This window comes from Mesoplodon bidens (genome assembly GCF_964165515.1).
Source record: "Mesoplodon bidens genome assembly, chromosome: 14".
NCBI lineage: Eukaryota > Metazoa > Chordata > Mammalia > Artiodactyla > Ziphiidae > Mesoplodon > Mesoplodon bidens.
The window spans coordinates 39,302,160-39,308,814 of NC_138170.1; the positions used below are offsets into that span (position 1 = coordinate 39,302,160).

At 39.0% G+C, this 6,655-nt stretch overlaps 1 pseudogene across 1 annotated transcript; it reads right to left on the reverse strand.

Moving 5' to 3' along the window:
• Positions 1–705: 705 nt before the first annotated feature.
• On the reverse strand, positions 706–1,454 carry LOC308627582 (ubiquitin thioesterase OTUB1-like; annotated as a pseudogene). Its single transcript has one exon. The product of its transcript is annotated as a ubiquitin thioesterase OTUB1-like (transcript).
• Positions 1,455–6,655: the final 5,201 nt, after the last annotated feature.

The window sequence follows — 6,655 nt, forward strand, 5'->3', positions numbered from 1 at the left end:
GGAGCACAGGATCCGGACGCGCAGGCCCAGCGGCCATGGCCCATGGGCCCAGCCGCTCCGCGGCATGTGGGATCCTCCCGGACCGGGGCACGAACCCGTGTCCCCTGCATCGGCAGGCGGACTCTCAACCACTGTGTCACCAGGGGAGCCCCCCCTTTCATTTCTGAATTTAGTTATTTGTGTCCTCTTTCTTTTTTTGTTAGTCTAGCTAAAGATCTGTCAATTTTGTTAACTTTTTCAAAGAACCAACTTTCAATTTCATTGATTCTATCTATTGTTTTCCTATTCTCTGTTATTTATACCACTCTGATTTTTATTACTACCTTACTTCTGCTAGCTTTGGTTTTGCTTTGCTCTTATTTTTCTACTTTCTTAAGGTACAGAGTTAGTTTATTGATTTGAGATCTATTTTTTAAATGTAAATATTTATAGTTATATATTTCCCTTTGAATACAGCCTTCACTGAATCCCATGAGTTTTGTTTGTTTTTGGTTTTGGTTTTTTACCACCAGCATCCCCTTTAATAAAACGTGGAAGATTTTATGATAGGGAAAGTGGGAAGAGTAAAATATGACCATTTTAAAACCACAAAAATCCTTCTGTACATGTCTAGCACCTGGCAGAGGGGAGGGCAGGCAGTGCAGTAGCAGGCCGGAGCCAACCCTTTTTATAGATGATATCATAGTGTCCAGGTCAGTAGAGAAGTTAGACCTTAGGCTCTAAGCCCTTGAGGAAGATGTGTGTGTCAGTAGTGCCATAATCACTGCAGGACATGTACTCCACCTGGATGAAGATGCTGAGGGCCTGAGTCAGTGTGATGATGTGGATGTGGTCCCTCTCCTTGCACATGGCTTCCACTTCCTGATGGCAGAACTCCTTGACAGTTTTCCCACTTTCCACGAAGTGCTTGAAGAACTTGCTCTTAAGCTGCAGGTAGCTGAGGTGAGCAGCCCCAGATAGACCACCAGGTAATCAGAGGTACTCTGGTTTTTGAAGGAGGCCAACAGGTCTGCTACTGAGGTCCACTTCTCTACCTGCTCAATCAAGTTCATGGATATGTTGTGGAAAGCCTCAACAGTGGACCTAGCCCTGGGACACCAGGTCCTCTTTGCTCTTAGCAGGCATATCCTTGAACCACTGCAATTCCTTCCTGTCATCCAGCAATGCCTTCAAGTGGAAGAATCTGAAAGCTCAATAGAAGCAGTTCCCATCAGGCCTGATCTTGCCAATATACGACTACTTTTCGTGGAGGCCTTGATCTCATGCTGCTAGACACTGTCATCCTCCGCATACTCTTTGCACAGAACTGAGAGCTCCAGATGCTCAGAGACCAGAGGGGTCTGCACAGCATTCTCTTGCTAAGTTCAGTCCTGCTGAGCCATGATGGCTTCAGCACAGACAAGACAGTTAACACCTTTGGAGTTGCTGCCCGGATGTTTCTTCTTCTGCTCCATAAGTTTTTTTTTTTTAATTAATTCATCTCTAATTATTTTCTAATTGCCTTTGTGATTTCTTATTTGACCCAATGGTAACTTGAGTGTGCTTTCCATATGTTGACGAATTTTCCAGTTTTCCTACAAAACTATAACTTCATTGTGATCAGACAATATATTTTGTATGATTTAAATGTTTTAAAATTTATTGAGGATTGTGCTGTGGCCTACTAATGTGTCTCAGTGTATGTCTCTTTGAGTTTATCCTATGTGGGATTTGTTGAGCTTCATGGCTTCATAGATTCATGTTTTTCATCAGATTTGGGAACTTTTCAGCCAGTATTTCTTCAAATATTTTTTTCTGCCCCTTTCTCTCTCTCATCTCCTGCAATCTGGAAATCAGATTCACCCCCTTTCCCTAGGGTTTGATGATTTTTTTGTTTGCTGAATGCTGTAGTAGTTCATTTGTTTGATGACTTCCCCAAACTGTTTTTGCAAAGGCTGTATTCCTTGTTGTGTGTGTCCACCATGGTCTTTATACCTTAGCTTATGTTCAGCTAGAAGTTTGACATGGATTTCCTTGAATGCCAGTGCTGAACAAACAACACCTCTCCAAGTATTTTCAGGCTGACTCTATGCTAGGGCACTCCTTCAGGACTCAGTCAGGCTTGCACTGAGTGTTAGGGATCTGTCTGAGGTAAAAGCTTAGTGTATTCTCAGGTCTTCTCTGAGCATTCATCATACTCTGGGCATGCACATGATTTTCTGTATTTCCCTGCATATATGCCTGCTTTTATGTGTTCTAATTTACTAAAGAAACTCTCCTCAGCTTTTGTTCTCAGGCCTTAGGTGGTCTTTTGTATGTTTTGACTATAATCCTTTGCCCCAGGTTTGTTAGTTTGGCTTGCCGTGTTTTTGAGCAATACCAACTGTTTTTATGGCTTGAGTTTCTAGTTAGGTGAAACAGAGGTGAGCACCTTGTACTTGTCCTTCAGGTCACACTTGGTGGATAATTTCTACTCTGCTCCCTGCTGAACCAGGGACCAGGGTCCTATGGTGGGACTCTGAACTGCTGCTGCTTTGCTATCACCACCATTCCGGGGAGGGGATGGGGCGTGAGCGAGTAAAAAGGCCATGAAGCTTTCCTACTGTCTCAAAGTTGCCTTTTTTTTTTATTCAACATCCACTTAGTTGCTATAAACCTTTGACTGTTATCCAGAGCTCTGATAAAGTTGATTCTAACAATTTCTTCTTGTTTTTCAATGGTTTTTTGTGGGGAAATGAGAGCTCTGCCATTTTGCCAACGTCACTCCCACTCTAAAATTAACCACTTCATTCTTTTGGAAAGGTTTAAGAGACTCCTACAATTTCAGAACTGGAAGAAGCTTTTGTGCTCATGTAGTCTGGTAGTTTGTAACCCTTCTCCCCAGAGCACCAGGGGTTCCATGGCATTCCCTCAGGGACACTCAGAATGTTTGAGGCTCTTTACTGTCACTCTCCTCCATTTTCACCTGTCATTCAGAGTTTGCCACTATTATTTTTATTTTTTTAATGGTAAGTTTTCATTTGAATCAAGAATTTTTAGCTTAAAAAATTTTAGAAATCATTGATTCATATCAAGTGCTTAGTTCAGAGCTAGGCAAAGAAGGTTCAGGTTCCTTATTCAAAGTCATCAAGGTTCCCAGCTACTCAGCCAGGTAGCTGGACTAAGACATGTAGGCTTGCTTGGCAGGATAATAACTTGGTGGCTTTGTTGCACAGTTAACTAGGGTAAAAGCACTGTGCTATGTAGGGGAAGGCAGGAGAAGGAGATTATTGTGGCAATTCTCAATCCTTTTCTAGCATCCTGAACAATCCAGTTTTTGCTCCAAATGTGCATCCTCTGTCAGCACACGTAGGTCTACAGTTGACAAGATTTGAATCTTCTTGGAGTGTAGCTTGTCAACTATCTATTGTTACTGTAGAATGCCTGCCTCACTTCTTTCACCGTCATCCCAGGGGTTAGCAAAGTATTTTTCTTACCACATATATTTCTCTCCCCTAGAGGAGATATAGAAAATAAAATTTTCTCCATCTTGTTACATTTTCTGTTCCACTTATCTATGGCTACTAGCTCTGAATACGTAAGAATATTACATGGTGGTAGTGAAACTCTTTTCTGTTTTTCACTGTTTTGAGCAACAGAAGGGAGCTTAAGTGATTACTGACCAAGACATTGGTACCCAGGAAGAACATGGGACACCACACATGATATCAAGGTAGACCTAAAGAGAGACTCTCTAAGGTTGGAGAATTTTCTGCTGAGAGAAAACAGCAGTCTTTGTTGGATGAATTTCACCTCAGTTCTTAGCAAGTGAGTTGATCTGCTTTACTTAACCTCTCACAGTCTCTCAGAACCCTAAGATTCCATCTTTTGTAGTACAGGTAATTAAATAATTTCTAATTCTGCGTATGTTCTGAATGATGAATTTTATTTTCTTTGGTACAATTATATATATTTTTATATGTAAATATATAATATTTATGCATATATATACACATTTTTATTAGTTGATTGTATAAAAGTATGAAAACATGGTAGTATCACTCAGAAGTTTGTAGGAGCAGCAGTTTTCAATCCATGTGATATTATATCTAAATAGAAACAATCGCCTTGGAGGTTTTCTTGCTGGCTGGTATATTGACATGATTGTGATACCTCCAGCTGGCTTTTTCACACTGACAATTACACGCATGCCCCATGATACTTGATGCTCACAAAGCATAAAGAGGAAGGAAAACAGTGATCTTAGGTCCATGAGGGAAGGCTATAACCACGGACAAAGTAAGCAAACGGAAACCCAGCTAATTGAAAGGGAGGGTAGTTAAAATTTAGCAATGTTGAGTTGGGAATAGCATCAGTGTCAAAGGGAACTTGAATTTAGCTGGGTGATTGAAAAATCACATGGCAAATTATGTCTTCCTCTGAACTTATGGTACCAAAATAAGGCAAAGATTTTTCGCCTTGTGTCTTAGAAGGGGGTGTTTGGGACAAGTGGATAAAAGCTGTTATTTTCTAACATCAGAAGTAGATTTAATCTTTTTGCATGTTTTAACTGTGACATTATAGGTATGTAGCTTTACGGTAACATGGACATTGGCGGCTTCTGTTTGAAGGTTCTAAGTATTTGACCTCTTTACCACCATGTAACTCCCTTCCCCACCCACAGAAATAATACTTCTGATTTTTAAGGTGAGGAATAATGGGCGTGTATTACATTAATAATAAAAAATGAACAGTGACATATTAAGGCAAAACATACTAAAAATCCTCCTTTGCATGCTTCACAGAGATAATTTGGAGTATAGTAAGAAGATCTTGAACTGGGAATTCAGAAAACTTGGATTCAAGTGTGCACTCTGCCACTTACCGTGTGATTTTGTCAAGTTACTTTTCTTCTCTTAGCCTTTTTTCTCCCAACCCTAACACCCCCAATTTGCACTATAGAGACAGGATCTACTCCCTGGTTTATTTTGAAATAATATGTAGGGACCATTTGGAAAAAAATGATACGCAAATGATATGGATGGTGATGGTCTCAACTAGAAATTAATGTTTTCAAAAATTATTATTCTGATATAGTATTTTATATTTTTTTAAAGGTGAAACAAGACCAATAACAAACCATGTTTTTACAAAAAAGCAAACATTTAATTACTGTTTTCACCTGAATTGGCAGTGAGGAATATTGGAAAAAGAGCTAAGTAGAAGCCAGAATCAACTAATTGCTGTCAACTAACAGAGTTTGTGTATGTTGCTTCAGACCCCTGAGTCTTTACTTTTTTATTATTCAAATGCAAATGCTCTATTTCCTAAGTTCCTCTAAGATGTTGGGACTTCGTTTTATCCTCCTTTATCCTATTGCCATTACCCCCATCCCTCCTTCACACACATACCTCTCTACCACTTCTTTCTCCTGGCTAACTTTAATAAGGTCTTCATAACTCAGCTCAGATGTTATCTCTTTCAAGAATTCTTTAATTTCTCTTGGCAACAAGAGGCTGGCTTAACTAAGTCTCCTCAGTGTTATCTTAACACGTATACCCACCTATATCATTGGACTCTACTATTTGGTTATAAGTGTTTATATATCTTTTACCCCAACTACAACCTAAGACCCTTGAAGATAGGGTCATGTGTTGCTCATTTGGGGACTGGCACTTAGTAGATTTTTAATGAATGTTTCTTTAATGAGTGAATAAATGAATGAATGTATAATGTATGAGAAGCTCTTTGAAAAGAATAAAAGACAATGTGGAAATGGTATTTTTCAAATATAACTACAGAAGGAAGGAGCATTTGTCTAGTGAAACAGTACTGTATTTGGAAATCAGTTATTGGGCCATCTCTACCAATTTGGTGAGTAACTCCAGGAAAATCACTTAAGCTCTCAGCATTCAACTTCCCATCCAGAATAGGGCAATCTGCATTTCCCATAGCCTGACATTAGGAATGTCACAGAGGCCAAAATTAGAGCAATTACGTGATATCTGCTGATTTTTTAAAAAAGGTATGCTGTGTATTCTTGGGGGATACATTAACACCTGTTCATAATCAAATTGCTTTATACTCAAGATATTCCTGAAGTTTTCTCTAAACGATTTAAAATTAAATAACATTTTAAATGGACTGAAGGAGATTTGTATTTAAAGCATATTTCTGGTCTATACCAGTTTTATAGAGTACAAAATCCTCTTGAAGGGGAACAATTATTTTTAATTTAGATTTGTAATTTGTATTTGTTTTGTAATTTAGAATTTTCTTGTGATACCAACCTCTTAAAGCAGCACCCTCCTATATTCCTCTGACTGTGTCTCCTCTTCTGTTTAATGAACCATAATTGACTGGCAGTGGAGAATAAATATCCACCACTGAACTGCCTTTATTGTCTTTGGGAAGCTGAACTTATGTTCATGAACACGGCATCTGTCCTGCAAACAATAATTTTCAGAATTGTGAACAGATATTTGTGTCTTTGAGAAATATGTAAAGAAGCATTAAGGTGATGGTTCCAGGAACTTTGGGAAATCTTAAACTAAGACAAAAGGTACATCGCTCAATAATCCCCCAGAGAATTGGAGACTTTCTTTTTCTTTTTAACTGACCCCAGATGAGTAATTAATCCAGAGTTAGTTTCTCATGTAATTATGATGTTACTTACCCCTACTTTATCAGGCCACTT